At 57.3% G+C, this 17,445-nt stretch overlaps 1 long non-coding RNA gene across 1 annotated transcript in view; it reads right to left on the reverse strand.

Annotated features, from left to right (window-relative positions):
* LOC105300574 overlaps positions 1-5,797 on the reverse strand; it is a 6,471-nt gene extending 674 nt beyond the window's left edge. Inside the window, exons 1-2 of the long non-coding RNA XR_896635.2 lie at positions 5,787-5,797; positions 910-912 (exon numbers count right to left, since the gene is read on the reverse strand). This is a non-coding gene — a long non-coding RNA (uncharacterized LOC105300574). The remainder of the gene's footprint in view (positions 1-909; positions 913-5,786) is intronic.
* Positions 5,798-17,445: the final 11,648 nt, after the last annotated feature.

A 17,445-nucleotide genomic window follows, 5' to 3' on the forward strand; every position in this document is an offset into this window, starting at 1 on the left:
GATTGCTGCCTGCAGAGCCCTGGCTGATTCGCCACACCTGTGGCCTCCAGGTCCACCTGATTGTCCTAAAAATCATTGGCACTTTCTCCGAGGATGTAAAAATGGCCAATAAGCACATGAAAAGATGTCAATGTCATTAGTCAGAAGGGAAATGCAAGTCAAAGCCACAGTGAGATAACGTCTCACATCTATCAGAGCGGCTTAAATGCTGGCGAGGATGAGGAGAAACTGAGGCATGTGTGTGCTGCTGGTGGGACTCTGGAAAACCGCCTGGAACCTCTGCAAATGATTAAACATACAGTCAGCACACGGCCCAGCAATTCCGCTCCTAGGTATCTGCCCGAGAAACGAAAACCTACGTCCACACAAAAACTTGGGCATAAATGTTCAAAGCAGCGTGATTCTTAATTGGCAAGAGACGGAACAGCTCAAATGCCCATCAACTTCTGAGCGGATAAATGCAAAGTGGCATATCCATACAGTAGACTATTATTTGGCCATAAAAAGGATTTTATTACTAACACATCCTTCGCGTGGGGCAGATTTGAAAGCATTGTTCGGAGTGAAAAGGCCAGTCGCCAAAGACCATGTATTACACGATTCCGTTCTTATGAAATGTCCAGAATAGGCAAATCCATAGAGACAAAAAATTAGTGGTCGCCAGGGGCTAGGGAATGCGGAGGAATTGTGGGGTGCTAGCTAAAGGGTAGGGGGTTCTTTTCGAAGTGATGAAAATATTCTAAAATTGACTGCAGTGTTGGGTGCATATCCTAAACATACTAAATACCATCGAAAACACTAAAAACCACTGCACTGTACTTTAAATGGGTGACTTGTATATTATAAAAATTATATCTCAATAAAACTGTTATAAAAAAAATCATCGCTGCTGATACCCAGCCCTGTAACTGTCTTGTCCAGCCCCCCCGCCCCCCGCCAGAAGCCTGGTCAGTTCAGCTGTGGACACGGCAGCTCCCTAGACAGATGCCATTTGCCTCGTTAGGGAGTGTGTAAGGAGGTCTGCTTTGTCCTCACAGCGATGTCCCCTCCAAACATCCTGGGATGCTGGGAACCCCCAATCCCCTAGCTGCCAATTCTGCAAATGGGCAGCATGCAGCCTCTGGGAACTGACGCTCCTGAGTCTGTCCGCACGTGGGGGGGTGGCCATCAGACTTTCTGGCCACAGGTAAGATGTCACCTGCGGTTTTCTGAGTGCTTGTGCAAGACAGCCCAGCCCTTAAACATCTGTACACACTCTACAGGGGATGCCCTCCATAGGGGCAGAGCCAGGACACTCACTTCTGTCCCTGGTGCTGACGTTCTGGCCCCTCTGGCCTCAGCTTCCAGCCTCGGGCCCGGCCTATGGAGAGACACCCCTAACCAGTGGAGGATGCTCTTTCTACCAGGCGTGGCGAGGCGGGGTGGTCAGCAGGCAGCAGTGTGTGCGTGTGTGTGTGTGTGTGGGGTGGCCCGATGACAGCCGCGTGATGCTGGCCTCGCTCCTCTTCCAAAGGGTGAGGGGTGGTCTCGATCCAGAATCACGCGCCCAAGTCCTGAACCCCAGGATCTGTGAATGGGATCCATTTGGAAATAGGGAGTTGGCAGATGGAATTAATTGAAGGGTCTGGCGATGAGATCGTCCTGGATTTAAGGGGGGAGATTCGCGGACAGGGGAGGAGCAGAGGCACAGACACGCCGGAGGCGAAGCCCTGGGAGGAGGAGGCAGAGATCGGGGTGATGCGTCTACAAGCCAGGAACGCCACGGAGTGCCAGGAGCCACCGGAAGCTGGGAGAGAGGCCCGGAACAGCCTCCAGAAGGAGCCAGCCCTGCCCGCACCTTGACCTTGACTTCTGGCCTCCAGATCGTGCAAGGACAAAGGTCTGCGTTTAAGCCCCAGGCTGTGGCCCTTGGCTCCAGCCCCGGCACCCCACGCTCTGGGGTGATGGGAAGGGGGAAGGGAAGGGAGACGCTCCCATAAACCTTCGGCGCCGCTTTAGGGGGCTCTGCCCTACAGCTCTTCTGCCAACACGAATGCCAAGCGGCTCGTCGAGTCGATGCAACCTGCAGCTTCGAATGCCATTCAAGTTAGGAGCATCGCTCGTCCTGGCAGATTTCGCCTGGCTGCAAGGGCACCCCTGCGACATGAACACTGTGCTTCTGCAGGCCTGGCCGAGGGTCCCAGGTGATGACTTGGTCCACCCTCCCCCCACCCCTGTCCCCCACTCCATCTCTTCAAAGCCACCTTTGTGGTTTTGGGGGTGGACCTCGGATGAGGACTCACCTTCTCTTTTTCCCCAGCCTTCAGCACTGTCCCCATGTGGTCCGTGTTTTATAGATCCCTTGGGAGGGACACGTGTGCGGTTTGCTGGGCTCAGAACCGGGGAAGAGAGCCGGGTCCAGCTGTTTGTGCAGTGAGCGTGGGTAAACTGGCCTCTAGCAGGGCACAGGTGGCTTTCAGGGTCTGTCCTGAAGACATGGCCAGCTTATTCCTCATTCTCAAGGCCCTGCCAGCAGGAAGGGGCTCCCCAGTGGGGAGGGGCCTTCCCTCTGGATGTGCGTGAAGGCAGACCTTAGCGAGCTGTGTTGGTGGCCACCTTCAGGCCACACTGAGACCTCTCCCGGCTCCTGAGTCCCCAGCTATAAATCCGAGAGGTCAGAGTTGGGGAGCTGTGGGGTCCCATCTAGGCCTAAAACCGAATCATCTTTGTCCAGAAGCAATGGGTGGGGGCAGGGCCAAGTGCGTGCCCGGGGCGGGGAATCGGGTTGGCTGCTGAGACACATTATCACAGACCCAGTGGCTTAGAGCCATACACGCTTATCATCTTCCAGTTCTGGTCAGAAGTCGGGCCCCGCTGGGGTAAAATCGGGGTGTCAGCAGGCTGGTTCCTGCGGGGGCTCTAAGGACGAGTCCTGTCCTTGAATTTCTCGGCTTCCGGGGCCTCCCACATTCTCTGGCTTTCGGCCCCTTCCTCCATCGCCGAAGCCAGCAGTGGCATCCCATCGACCTCTGCACCGCCCTCTCCCGGCTCTGTGAGGACCCTGTGGTGACACTGGCCCCGCCCGGCGAATCCAAGGTAATCTCACCAGCTCAGGATCCTCAACTGAACCACAGCTGCGAAGGCCCCGTAGCTGTATAAAGATACACGGGTTCCAAGGATTTGATGTCATCATCCCTGGGCGCCCTCGTTCTGCCCGCCCCCCGAGGGCAGAGAGATGTCACATGGAAGGTGTTCGATGAATACGCGTCGAATGGCTCAGGGAGTGGCTGGAGGGAGCCGCGTCCAGGCTCCGCTGTCCGCCCAGGACGTGGGACAAGAGCGTCAGTTCCCGGAGGAGCGGGGTGGACAGTGCACTCTGGGGGCGCCGTGCGCTTCTGCCCACCCGCCGGCCGTGGGCGTGGTCAGCAGGTCGGAGAGCTCTGGATAACGACGTGAGCACCTCAGCCCTGCTGCCCAGGCCCGGTCCACGGGCGGCCTTACCCCCGGGTGCCACCTTGCCTCCTGGGGGTGCTGGCCCAGGCACCGCTGCCTTGGGGGCCTCCTGGCCAGGTGTGCCTGCAGGCTCCCCTGCTCAGACAGGCCCAGGAGCCAGATGCAAGGGCCTGCGAGGACAGGGACGGTGGCATGTCCTGGGCATGTCCTTAGTGACAGAATCGGTGACTAGACGATTGCGGGCAAGTGATAATAATTAGGCCATTAAAGAGAGGGGTCTTCTGGCCTGCCTTCCTCCCCCCGCCCCCACCTCCAGCACAGGTGCACTGGTCTCCATGGCTACCAGGAGTCATTCCACAAACAGGAAGTCACGGCCCGTGGGAATGGGACAAAGTTTTCGTTTACAGCACTGTGGTCGGTGGGCCAGGTCTCAGAGCCAAATTCTACTCAGAATGACTAAGAGCAGAGAGCGGGGACAATAGGCTGTCCTCCTGGCCCTCTGCCTGTCTGTCAACAGTGTGGCCCTGTTCACAGGATGCTTCTGGCCATACAGCACCTGCATTCCTAACTCTCGGAGGCCGGAGGCCGAGCAATACTGCGAATTGCCTCATGAAGTCTAGAGGGAGGGCAGACAGACCCCCCCACAGAGCCGTCGGGGAGCGTGTGTTCCCGCCGACACCTCGATTTTGGAGTGTTCTAGTCTCTGAAACTGGGAGAGTGAATGTCCGTTGTTTAAGCCCCCAGAGTGTGGTCCTCTAGTGGGGCAGCCCTGGGAAATGAACACGGGGAGTTAAACCTCCAGGCGTCGGGGAAAGTGCCTTTCAAATATCGCCTTGAGCAACGGGTCCTATTATACCTGAGGATCTGTTCCAATTTATGAAACAGTCACACGTCAATCACAATTTTGAGAAACTAGATATATTTTCAGGACTCGAAAAGTTGGCTTGCTGAGAACTTGCCTTTCGAAGTAAAGAATCTCTTTGTAGACCACATTTGCAGACTGAATCTACATGGTCACTGATTTGTTTTGCTCAGAAATGACATAATTTCAACTTTATGGCGTTTTAAATACAAGCTTTGTGTTAGTTTCTCTCCCAGTGCCCGACCCGCCACTGGCCAGCGTTGGAGCGTCCATTGGCCATCATCCAGCTCTGAAAGCTTCCCTCTGCCCACGGAAGGCTGAGTGAGAGATCGTGGAAGTCACGATGATCCCACTGTCAACCTGGGCTGGTGCTGGGCCTGGAAAAATATGATGGCATTGATTCCGGCTGCAGGTTGGGACTATTTTTAGTGGTGGGACCGGGTAGCAGGAGGCCCCGGGCCTGTCTCCACACAGGGCCTTCCCGGAAGGCCCTGAAGGACGACCGAGCGCCCACGCCGTGGCTGGCGCCTTCCCTGGAAGCTGGAATGTGTGCGTGTGACCCGGCGTGGGCCGTCGACTCCCGCTTGTGCTTGGGAAGCGGCTGGAGGGGTGTAGAAACTGGATGCAAACACAGGACTAGTTGCCCAAACCCTGGCAAGGGAGATTCTGTCCTGTCTGGTTCTGGTCTCTGACCCCCTAGGAAGCCCGATGACCAGGACGGGGGCGGAAGGAAGCACATCGGAGTCCTGGCCTGGCCATGCCTCATTGCACACGGTGACGACAGCGGCTCCTCCACGGGGATTTGGGAAATGGACACACATTCCTTAGCCCACCAGGACGGGGCCGACCACCATTCCCTTTCACCTGGTGGCTGTGGTCTCCTGGCTGGCCTCAGGCTCCGGGCGTGGGGCAGGCCCTGTCCTCAGGCCTGGGGCTCAGCGCCCCTGAGTGTCCCTTGTGAGAGCTGCTCTTTCTGATAGGTGTGGACTCACATGGGGCCTGCCCTCCTCCCTCGTTTCCTGGGCTGGGGAGCTGAGTCAGCGTGAGGAAGTGGTGCGGGGGGCCGGCCCTCTGCAGTGTCCGGCCGGACAACCCCTTCCCAGAGTCACCTTCAGGGAGTACACCTGGAATTCTTTATCCATGCAAACCGTCGATGAATGGGTGGGACCAAGATGTTTTAAGATACATAAGATTTTAAAACCGTACCTCGCACGTGTCCTTGCTCAGGAAGTTACCGGGGGACACGTGTCATTCGAGCAAGGATGTAAACACAGAGAGAGAAAGACGTGGGGCACGGGACACGCTATATCCAGCACGAGAACGACAAAGGGACGCCCCCTGAAGCCGAAGGGACCGCTCTGGAGGGCTGGGCCATCACTAAGAGGCCCCTCTCCGGACACGAGCAGGGGGCAGCAAGAGGGCTCCAGAGGGACATCTCCACGGGAAAACAAACACACGACGACAGAGTGAACATAATAAAATCACTGATCACTTGATGGGCTTGACTTTCTTGAGAGGAGTTTTGCAGCTTTGTCAGATCGTTTGGGGAATTAAAGTGGTCTTGAGTCTATGAAAAAAATGAAGTGAATGAGAAAACGAGGCGACAGTTAACGCCAGGAAAACCGAAAAGTTGCCCGAGGAAGCGAAGACGATGCAGGGCCCCTAAGTGGCTTATGGATGTCATAACGATGTTTGTGGATGTCATAACGATGTCACCACTCACACTGGCACGGCCGACGCTTGTGACGTGAGCACGTTGCGAGGACGGCGGGAGGGCGGGAGAGCTCGAGGGTGGGGGTGGGGCTGCAAACGAGCTAAAAAACACCAAGAAATCATAAGGGAATCACGTCGGTTGAAAACGTGGAGGTAGAGATTAAAAAAATAATAATAATAATTTAGAGACTTGAGAAGTAGGTGGTTGAAGGGAGAAGGAACCGGAGGCGGAAAGGGACGCAGTGACAACCTCTGTTGATCACAAACCTGGTGACGCTATTTGACTTTTTAAACAATATCGTACGATTACATCTGAAAGGAAGAAACGGTCATCTGGAAGCTGCGTACTCAGGATAAACCAGCAGGAGCACGTCTGGGGACCCCCTGTCCCCCCACCCGGGGTGACTTTAGACCCCCAAGCCCAGTCGCGTGGGCCTCGGGGCAGGTGCCCTGGGTTCTCCTTTGTGCTGCGTCCGGTGGCTCCGGTGGCTCCGAGGGCCCTGGGCGCTGAAGTCTCCGCGGGCATCCGTGACTAAGTTGGAATCGCCTCTGCCTTTGGCAGATCCACGGGTCGGTACAGGTGGGTCATTGCTGCGCAGCCAGCCCGCAGTCACCGAGCGAGGCATTCCAGCAGGCCACCTGACGACGCAGACCGTGGGCCGATGGGAGCCGCCCACCCTGCGCTGGTCGGCGTTTCCCACCGACTTCCCCAGAGCCTCCGTTTCTTTCCTGGTGGAAGCCAAATGCTGGTCTCAAAGCAGCAAAGGAGCTTGGGATTTCTCCCATCGTAAGAGGGGTCCTGCTTGTCATTTCCTGTCCCGTTCGGTCACTCTGACATGCCTCTTCGGGCGTTGGATGGGGGGGTTCTCCTGCAGCCAGCCCCCTGAGGGCCTCCCGTCGCAGGGGACAGTGTGGAAGGGAGGGGTGGCTGCTCTCGGGCACAGGCCACAGCTGATTCTGTGTCCGTCTCCGAGAAATCGGAGCCGAGCTGTTCGCCCTCTGCGTTACTGTCCTGTGACTGCCTTAACAAATCGCCCAGCCAGGGGCTTCCACCAGAGATGCTAGTCTCACGGTTCCGGAGGCCGGAAACGCAGTCGAGGTGTCGACACGCCCCCCGCGGAGCGGGCGACCCTCCCACGCCTGGCGGTCCTGGCCGGCGGGTGGCTACTGCGCCTCCGCCCGCCCTCACGTGCCCTCGTCCGGGGTGTGTCCTCCCTCCGCCCTCCCCGTCTGTGTCTGTGTCCACACTTCCCTTCTCGCTTGAGGACGCCAGTCACGTTGGCTTTGGGACCCACACTAAATCTTAACTTAAATCTACCTGAACCAACGCATGACTCCGACACCCGCGAAGACCCTGCTTGCAAACGGGCTCACGTGCGCGGGTTCTAGGGTCAGGAGACGCACATACCATTCTGGGGGGACACGATTCAACACCCTCCCAGCGGGCGCCACCCTCCCGCCTCCCAGGACCTCCCCACCCCGAAGAACCCCTTCCTTCGACATACCGTCCGGGGAGGCCCCACTCCTGCTGCTGCCCACATCTCCCGTCACCAAACTTCCTGAAAAAGTCCTCTGCGTCCTTACCGTCCCATGAGAACCGCTCACCCGACCCACGTCTTCCTGAAGGACCCAGGTGCTTTTTCTCACCAGAGTTTGGTCCTTCTCATGCCCTGCGGTTTCCAGAGAGTCGTCGAGTCAGACGCCCTCGGCGCCGGCCTTGTTTCCGCTCATGCACCTTGTGTGGGTGCCATGCCTGGCACACGGTACCTGCTCAGTGGGGACCCAGCCCTCCGGCTGCTGGCCTTCTCCTTGGGGACAGGCAGCTCCGTGTCCTCCACAGCGCTGAGCCGGGAGTGGACTAGACCACGAAGGACCTGGTCTAAGCCAGCCCACCGCTTCCGGAGCCATTATTTGGGGCGGGGACTCCCACTGGGTCAAAGGGCACTGCCATTCTCAAAAGAATGCCCAGAGTCTCCCTGTCTGAGGTTCGCTTCCGCAGCCGGCCTAGGAGGTACACTGGTGACCCCTGGGCTCGAAGCCGAAGGGTTCCACTGTCTTCAATTGTGAAATTTAACTCACAGTAATATCAGCTAGCTCGGGCACCCGCTTTCCTCAGAGGGCAGAGGTCAAACCAACACACTTGGGACTAAGAAGGGGCCACAGAGTGAACTTTCCAACTGACCGGTCGAAACCTCAGCTTTCTCATCTGGAAAGTGGGGTGATGGTGCTCTCCTCATTGGGTGGCTGTGGGTTAAATGAAATATTACAAGCAAAACACTTGTGTTTTCAGAACCCAGTGCATGGCACGCAGTGGGAGCCCAGTCGAGGAAGCTGTAGTGATCAACGAAGTTTAGTTTTCCGGTAAGCGGCGGTCCCCGAGGTGAGCTCTGCGGTGTGTGTTCGGGTCACTCCCTGAGCTGATGGGCGCACCTGCAATGACTCACCTCCTGCAGGACTGTTCTGGGGCTGGGCAGCTCCTCCTCCCTGGGCCTGTGACAACGGTGCTTCGTTGGGACAATGACGACGAACAGGTTGACATTGTCGGCCGGGCTCAGCCAGGTCTTTTTCAGAAGTCCGTGCTGCGGCCCCACCACCCTCGCCCCCCGACTTCGTCTCCGTCACCTCCCTCCCGTGTGGGCAGCTCTGCCTCCTGGGTCTCTGCTCGGGGAGACAAGTTGGTGACACAAAGACGGACATTCAGGGTCCGGTGACTTATGTCTCCCGCGAACGCTGTATTTGTTTGATTGTTATGAAATGCACATAACATTTACCCTTTTAACCTTTGAGCACGGCTCGGTGGTGCTAAACACTCACCCCTCCCTCCCCCAGTGCCGGCTCTGCCATCCTGTTCTCTGTCCCTGTGAAGGTGGCTCCTCCAGGGACCTCTGTTCAGCGGAACCATACAGTGTGTGTTTTCTGCGTCTGCCTTTTCCCATTCGGCATGATGTCCTCAAGTTCATTCAAGGGGCAGCATGCCTTAGACTGTCCTTCCTTTTCAAAGTGGAATACTATTCCACGGCGTGTGTGGACCACACGTTGTTCATCCGTCGCCCGTGATGGACCCCGGGCCGTTTGCGCCTGTCGGCTCACAGGCTCACAGTGCCGCTGTGAGCGTAGGTGTGTGCGCGAGGATCTGTTTGGGTCTCTGCTTCCAGTTCCTTCCAGCACATACCCAGAGGTGAGGTTGCTGGGCCGCATGGTAATCTGCGTTTAACTTTCCGAGGACTCGTGAATGTGGCATTTTCGATCAGGGAACTAAGAATGCGGTATCACACGTAACGGGAAAAGCGCCCGATCTCGTCGACCCAGACTGGGGCTGGGTTCCCACCCTCTGTGGTCACGTTTCTGAGCCTCTGTTCTCGTCGATGAAATGGGGGTGATGCACCCGCCTCAGACCTGCGGGGTTTTGAGAAGATTTGACTTAATTTAAAAAGTGCCGCAGTCTGGTGGCTTTGAGGGTCCCAATGCCCCCTCTCGCGCCTGTGTGTGTGCCTCTGAGAGCCGAAAACTGTCTTTCTATTTTTTTAAGGGTTGTATAAACACAAAGAATAGGCGAGAGCCCCTACTTGGCCTGCGGGGCCTAAACTGCGTCCTGCAGCCCCTTGCAGGGAGGAGCTCGGAGGCCTCGCCGTTCGTCTAGGGGACGGGCACTGAAGCCAGGGGCCCAGGGTTTAAGGACAGCCTCCGGTGTGAAGCGAGCCTCAGGGCTGTGGCCAGTGACCCCACCCGCCTGTGCCTCCATCTCCTCATCTGTGAGCTGGGCTAACAGCCACGTGGCTCGTGGTCTAAGCTTCCTCAAGTGTCTGCTCAAACGGCCACCCAGAGCACCTTCTAGCACATTCTGTGTGCCTGTCTCTTGTTTTCTGTGTGGTCTCGTTCCTCAGCTAGGATGCGAGGCCGCAGGAGTGGGGATGTCCGTGTGCTCTGTTCCTGGATGTGTCTGTCTGTCCCCAGGGCTGAGACCCACAGCTCCACAGAGGGCAGGCCCTGCACACAGGAGCCGAGAGGGTCCAGACCCCACAGGCTTATGGGAGAACAAAGCGAGGTCATGCTTGAAGACACCAAGACGGTGCTGGGACAGTGAGCAGCCACGCCCCCTGCCGAGGAGGCGCATGGGCGGAGGACTTCCCACAGGGCATGGTCTCAAGGGCCACGTACCCTGTGAATAAAATAGTAGGAAATGCAGCAGAAAAGGCCGGCCTGCCTCCCGGAGGCTGACACATGGGGTGTGGTGCCAGCAGACTGCGGGCCGGCCCGGGGATCCACAGCAAACACAGTCAGCTTCCTGGGGACCTGCCTGACTGGTCCCCACGCCTTCTTCAGCATCAGCAGGGAGGCGGCCGCATGCGGCGGAATGGCGGGTCCTGTCGGCTGCTGCGTGTTCTGGGAACGGGAGCCACCCTCTGCAGCCGCCGTCTCTGTGCCGGCTCACTCACCTCGCCCTGACGGGCACCCACGGAGAAGGCGTCCTCCCCATTTCATAGGGGTAGCCGCCGAGGCTCTCGTGCAGCTCACTTTTACTACGTCACGTTGCCAGGACGGTGACCATCGGGTCTGCTGTGCCAAGATGCTTTCCCGAAGGACCCAGGGGTGGGGGCGGTTCTTCTGGGGGGCGGGGGTGGGACGTGGGGGCCTCTGATGAAAACCCCGAGGAGAAGGCTCCTCCCGCTGCCTCTGAAGACGGCTCTCTGGGCACAGAGGGCTCTAAACATCAAACCCCAGAGACAGGGAGAGCTCCCTGACTCTGCATGGCCTTTCTTCTTGGCCGCTAGGGCTGACTCCACCTCACGAATGTGCTGACCAGCACAAAGGCAGCGGGCGGGGGGCGGAGAAGGAGGCGGGCGGGGAGCAGGTTGACAGGAAAGTGAAATGATGTCACGGAACCAGTGTCTCCCTCAACAGGACACACAAGTTGAGTGACATGCCTGAAGTTTGAGAAGGTCAATCCGCTAAGACCCGGCTAACAGGGCAGCCCTGGGTCCAGGGCAGCGAAGGGGGTGGGTCAGGGCATGAAATAGGACAGTTAAATGATCTCCCAGGGCCAGATGGGAGGCCCCGTGGACAGGAACCCCAGGCCCGTGCACCGTCCCCACCAGCTCAGAGGGGAGGAGGGGTGCCGGGAAAGAGAACATTTAGACGACACACACATGTGGTGACCTCAGACTTTCCCCTCGGTCACCGGGTGAGAAAAGTAAAGTGGGACTCACGATCCGTTTTGCAGACGAGGAACTCGAAACACGCAGGAATCTGAGCGGAAAGTCGTGGGGTGGGCTCCGGGCACCAGGGCGCCCCCCTCACCCCCAGTGCGTTTCCGGTTAAGGATCCATGGAGGATGCGACGAACCTTTGCAAAATGATAACTTGGAATGAAAAGAAACTGTGAAAAAACGTGTCGGTTGAGCGTGTGCTCGCCAGCCCGGCATCCACTCAATCCCGTAGGTGTGTCGTCTCTGTCACGATTACCCCAGACCCTCGGGCCAGGGGCTTCCGTGGCCCAGTGTAGAAAATAGGAAGCAGGGGCCAGAGAAGAAGCTCATCCACGTAGCAGTTAGAGGTAGAGAGGGAACCCCATATTCTCTCTGAGTCCAAAGTTGGTCACGTGCTCTTCAGAGAAGTTGAAATATGGGCGATTTCTAATTCGCTTTTGGATTCTGAGACCTGGCTACTGTGGTGCTGAAAGGCGGGGTGACAGTGGTCACAGCTGTGGCATGTTTTGAAGACGTGCCCTCAGCCCCGTGGCTGTTGCAAGTCTCGGAGTAATAGACTCATTACTCCGCTTGGAAGGTCCAGAGTGGACACTGAGAGCTGGCGTGTGCCACCTGTGACCTGGTCACGACCACTCGGGGAACTGGTCAACCAAAGACAGGCAGCCCAGGTCCCCCTAATGCCACCTTGGAGGAAGCCCAGCCAGTGGCCTCATGGGCTAACTTGGGAGTGACCGGAAGGCCCAGAACGACAGGCATGCCACTTGGGTGTTCCCTCTGCGGGACCCCGAGGCCGGAGCGAGGCTTCGTACAAGGAAGAGGATGAGCGGGAGAGAAGCCGAGAAAAGTACGAGGGATTTTGGCGGAAGGGCCAGCCGTCTAGGCGGGCCCCTCTCTCTCTCACCGGAAGCTTGCTCTTTCGACTCTTTCAACTCTGATCGGCCCTTCGGCCAGCGCCATCCCCAGCTGTGACCCTGGGCAAGCCACTTACACTCCAGCTCGTGCCCCAGGGTCCTCACCGGGTGGTTATGAGGTTTGAGTGAGTTTGCGTGAGCAAAGGGCTTCGAGCAGAGCCCGGCGCACAGTAAGCGCTAAACACACGCCGGCCATTCATACAGCTGCTGCACCCGAGCAGGCAAGCCGTTTAAAAACGTATCCGATCACGTCACCTCGTGCGTGGAAATCTACAGAGAATTATTCTCCAAATAGGGTTGCAAAAAGATGAGGTGAGGCCCTTCCTCCTACCTTAAACAGAAATGGTGCGTCGGTGGATTAAGAGACAAAAGTAAGCATCCAAGTTTTGTTCTTTTAACGGAGAGAAAACTATTTAATTGATCTTAGTTCTGGGAAGGAACTGCTGGCATAAAATTAATGAAAGGAATCCTAAACAGGTGAGTATGTTTGGCAAAAAAAAAAAAAACCAAAAATATGGGCAAGCAATGGGTGGAAAGCCTTAATATATAGAAGAGATTCTTCTAAACTAACATGAAAAATGTGCTCCAGTGGAAAAACGGCTCAAAGCATGCACGGACAGCGTGGACATAGAGCCGTAAGGTCTGAGAAGTCTGAAGACAGCAGGGCAATGTTCAGTGGGTGCTCGGGGCCCAGGCCGTCCTCCCAAGGATTCCCTGAGGTGGCCCCCAGCCTCTCCCCGCCATTTGCCGATGGACACGGAGGCTCAGCGCTGTTATGGGATTTTCCCCAAGTCGTCAGCTTCTAATCGACGGAGCTCAGATGTGAGCTCATCTCTGATTCCGAAGCCTTTGAGCAATCGCTGGATAGGTAAACTTAAAAAAAATAAGCTAATGAAGAAAAAACTCGGTCTCGATGACAGTCAAAGAAATGCACATCAAAGCGAGGAAGAAGTAGCATCTCCAACTACCGAACCCCAGTTTGAAATGAGGGCGCCCCATTCCGGGGAGCCGAGGGCGAGGGACACCCCTCCGCCCGGGCGCCAGGGCAGGAACCATCAAGCCTCTTTGGGGAGCAATGTGACAGATGGAGGAAGAGTCTTCGAAATGTCTCCGACCTGGACACTTCGCTTCTAGAAATCTCCCACAGGAAGCAGAGGCGCCGATGCACGCCGAGGCTTCAGACAGCGTTATTGGTAACACAGACGTCGGGAAACACCCGAAATGCTCCCAAACCTAGGCCGATAAACTAAGTCATGGCGCCTCTGCAGGGGAAGGGGACACACCTATTCTTAACGTGGCAAGTGGCAGCCAAACCTCAGAAGCGACAGGCAGGGCTGCGAGATGCAGGAAGGGAGGCGTTTAGCCTGATGGGTGGCAGTTTACAAAGGAAATGATGGGAATTTTAAATATGTCATAACATCAATAATTCTCCTCTAAGCTTCCTTGATCTGACTCAAAGCAACAACTTCTGGAAAGTGAGCCTCCGTCAGTCCCCTCTCTGGGGCTCCGAAAAAAATCCACTCAGACCACAAACATCATCACACATTTTCTCCTATTCTCCTAAAAACTCATTTGTCTTTCCTAAAGACACCTATGTTTTTCCCATAGAAAAGGAAGCCCCTAGAAGCCATCTCTTGCCCCTCCCCTTCCCCTGCTAAGTTAGGTACATAATAAGCCTTTTACTTTAACCATTCAGTGAGCCGGCTACTTCTTTTGTGGGCTCCAATATGCATACGGAATAAACCTTTTTTTTCCTGGTTAATGACTTTCGTCAGTTTAATTTGCAGGCCCCAGCTACAGAACCTAAGAGAGTAGAGGATAAGTTTTTCCCTCCCCAACATAGGTGGCGGCCAGTCGACAATGACACACAGCCTCTGCAGCCTGGAAGGGCAAGACTTGGTCAGTGAGGGCCAACTTCACTAGTTTTTTTCCTCACTTCCGAGTTAGGACTAATTCCAATTTAGAAAGTCGACTGTGTCCCCTAACCAGTGACACAGGATGCTCCGCTTCCAGCGAGCCTGCCCCAGCTTCCTGGCGGGGCAGCCCCCCATTAGGGTACGCCTGGAGGCGCCCCATTGGTCTGCTCTGCAGGCTCCCAGCCCCCGCCGACCTCCGAGTCCACGGAACACACGTGATGCGGGCCGTCATGCTGCCAGCTCGGAGTAAGCGGCCTTGGCCTGTTCTTCGGTGGCTTTCGTTGATCTCGGCCGTGGGGAGAACAGTCCAGCTGTCCAGTTTCGGACAGGAGCCTCGTCAAAGGCCCCTCCCGCTCCCCCGGACGCGTCTGACAAGCTGGGGACCGGTGGGCAGATGTGAATATTCTTGAACATGCTGTGCAAGGACCAGGAAATGCTGCATCTGGGGATGGAAAGATCTAGCCGTCTGGCTGCCGGGTGCGTGCGCTTCCGCAAGCTCTGCCTGGATTTGGAGCTCGGTTCAAACCTATCGCCCTCGCCCGGCGCGTCCCTCGTGGCTACCATGGGCCTGGCACCAGTGCCTGCCTCCCGGGGTCCACAGGGACTGGACAGAGACCGCAGGCAGAGACTTGGCCTAGCACCTGGGAGCACCGAGTAAACGCAGGCAGCTGTTCCTCCCTGTTGGGGGACTGTCGCTCATCTAGCCACCTCCCTCCGCAAGGCTGTGGCCCCAGGCGAGGGCTGAACCTGGGAAAGCCATTTCGAAAGTGGCCACAAAGGCTAAGTGGGCACTGAGGGGAGTGGGGATCAGTCGTGTTTGTTTATTTGCCCACATCATTGGAAAGGAATGACACTGCCAGCTCTTGCCGGAGACAGGACATAAGGGAGGATGTGGAAAAGGCTCGAGACCCCAGCAGAGCCGCGCCTCCCCCCAGGAGTGCAGGGAGGGCCTGGGGCGGGGATCCCTGAGGACAGTGAGCTCCTGCTGGCTTTGCAGCTGTGCCCAAGACGGCCGAGGTTCTCACACCTGTGCCCATGGCCTGGCGGGACCCAGAGCTTTCCTGGACCCCAGCTTCGCCTCCTGTGGGAGGAGAGGTCACCTCTGCAGTGAGCCTGTGGGTGTGGAATGATGGGAAAACGGCACACGGGTGTGAAATTCTGGTTCAAGCCCAGGCTGGTCCCTCTGCCCTCCCGGTAGGTGAGGCCTCTCAGCCTTCAGGGGCAGACTTCCCGCTGCAGTTCTGTGGGGCTCACACAGCCTCTTCCCCCCCACCCCCCTTGTACTTCCCTTGCCTTTGGCAAAACTCCCTGTGGGGAGGCATCTGATTCGTGCTATAGGCACTTTCCACCTACTACCTGATGCTTTATCCATTGAAAAGGTCCTGCTGAGCCCACTTTGCAGGTGAGGGTCCCCGGGTGCGAGGGGCTCAGCTACCCTGAATACGCCTTCGTCGTCACCAAGGGGAATAATGGCTGCAAGCCTAATGTGGCCGTCAGCCCACACCTGCCCATGGGGGGCCCCTCTGTCCGCTGACCCTGCTAAGACTCAGCGCTCAGAGCAAGAACGTCGTATGCGTTGCCTGCAGCCGCTGTAACAAAATACCACGCGTTGTGTGGCTTAAAATGGCATAGAGTTATTTTCTTCCAGTTCTGGAAGTCAGAAGATCAAAATGAGTCTTAAAGTGGCTAAAATTAAGGTGCGGGCGGGGCTGGCTCCTGCTGGAGGCTGCAGGAAGGAGCCCACAGCTCCTCTGGCTTCTAGGGGCTGGCGGCCGCACGGCTCCTGTCTGGAGGCCACACGGCTTCTGTCTCTGCTTCGATTGGCACGTCGCCTTCTTCTAAATTTGACCCTCCTGCCTCCCTCTTGTAAGGACCCTTGTGATGACGTTGGGTCCCCCTTGGCTCATCCAGGGGAATCCCATCTCAAGGTCCCTGATTTAATACCCCCTGTAAGGTCTCTGATGCCATACACGAGGACACAGTCCCCAGTCTGGGGATCAGGAACGGGCGTCTTTGGAGGGGATGTTATTATTCTGTCTACTACACAGGGTCAGGAGGAAGGTCACAGGACTGACCTGGGGTGTGATCAATGGCACGGAGATGCATCAGCGGCGCCCGGCCTGCGGGTCTCAGGGAGGGTGCATAAGAAGTGGACGCTTAGGCCAAAAGCATCCCACGCCTGTGTCACCTGACGAAAGGTAACATCGAAGTCAGAAAGAAGCCTTTTCCAGAACTGAATCCAAACACAACGTGTCATTCCAGGTGGCGGAAAGAACCCATCTCTCCCTGCATTTCCCACTGGCGAAGGCCGAGGGCCCGGGGGGCGGGTATGCGCAGGAGCGGTGTCCGCGGTTACCGGCATGTCTGACGGTGTCCTCATAGGCGCCTGCTGTCCGAGGTGGACCGTGTCAGGCTGTCCCCAGGCTGTGGCAGGGCGGGGCTCCCTTGTCCCCAGGAAGCCTCGCACGCAACAGGAGCGATTGTTTCAAGCTTGACAAGAGACACGTGGCTCTCCGCGCACTAAGATGCCGCCGTGGCTCGCCCGCCATGGGGCGCGTTTTTCCAAGAACGAGGGTGCCTTTGCCCCGATCCGTTCACACGCCCTAACTTTGAAGTAAGGGGACACCCCTGGCGACATGTCGGGCCAGGACGCGGGGCAGAGCCTGACCCTCCCTGACACAGAGCTCGCGGCGGGCGCAGGAGGCAGTGCCAAGGAACGCAGGGCGAGGAGGAGAAACGGGGGACCGGGAGCGGAGCAGGACGACCCGCTCCCCAGCGGCCCACGCTCTGGGGCGGGCGACACGTCCGGGGTGTGCCACTGCCGTCCGCTGTCAGGTAAGGGGCTCCCTGTTCTCAGAAACCAGATGTGCTTTTGAACAGTGCAAAGGCGGAAAGGAGGTAAGGGGAAGTTTTAGAGCTGGGACGAAGCCCCTCAGAGGGACCCCTCGCGCAGGGCCGCGACACCAGCCCCTCGGGGGAGCTGTGACCGCCGCGTGCTGGCCTCTAGCAGCAGCGTAAGCGAGTCGGGGACGTTTCACACCAATTCGACTCAATGGGAGAGTTTCCAAGTTTTCTTTACCGCGTCGACTTATCGTACAATTCCGGGGGGATCCCGTCCTTGGTTTTGCTGCAGAAACCTGTCACCTCCCCACCAGAGGGGCAGGTGGCCTCTCCAGGGTGGCGCCTCTGACACCGGCCATCTCCTCGTCCCCCAGGACCCCCGGGGCCTGGCGGAGGCCACACACGCAGGCTGCGTGCATCTTGGAGAAGGAGCAGAGCGGGGAGCAGCAGATGGAAGGCGGGCAGCATCGGCAGGTGCCATGTCGGCTTGGCCCAAGTGGGGTTCTTGTTTAATTTTTAAAATATGCATCATTCCCAACGGGTTTTAAGCTCGTCGAAACTTGA

The sequence above is a fragment of the Pteropus vampyrus genome, unplaced genomic scaffold (genome assembly GCF_000151845.1).
Source record: "Pteropus vampyrus isolate Shadow unplaced genomic scaffold, Pvam_2.0 Scaffold214, whole genome shotgun sequence".
Lineage (NCBI taxonomy): Eukaryota > Metazoa > Chordata > Mammalia > Chiroptera > Pteropodidae > Pteropus > Pteropus vampyrus.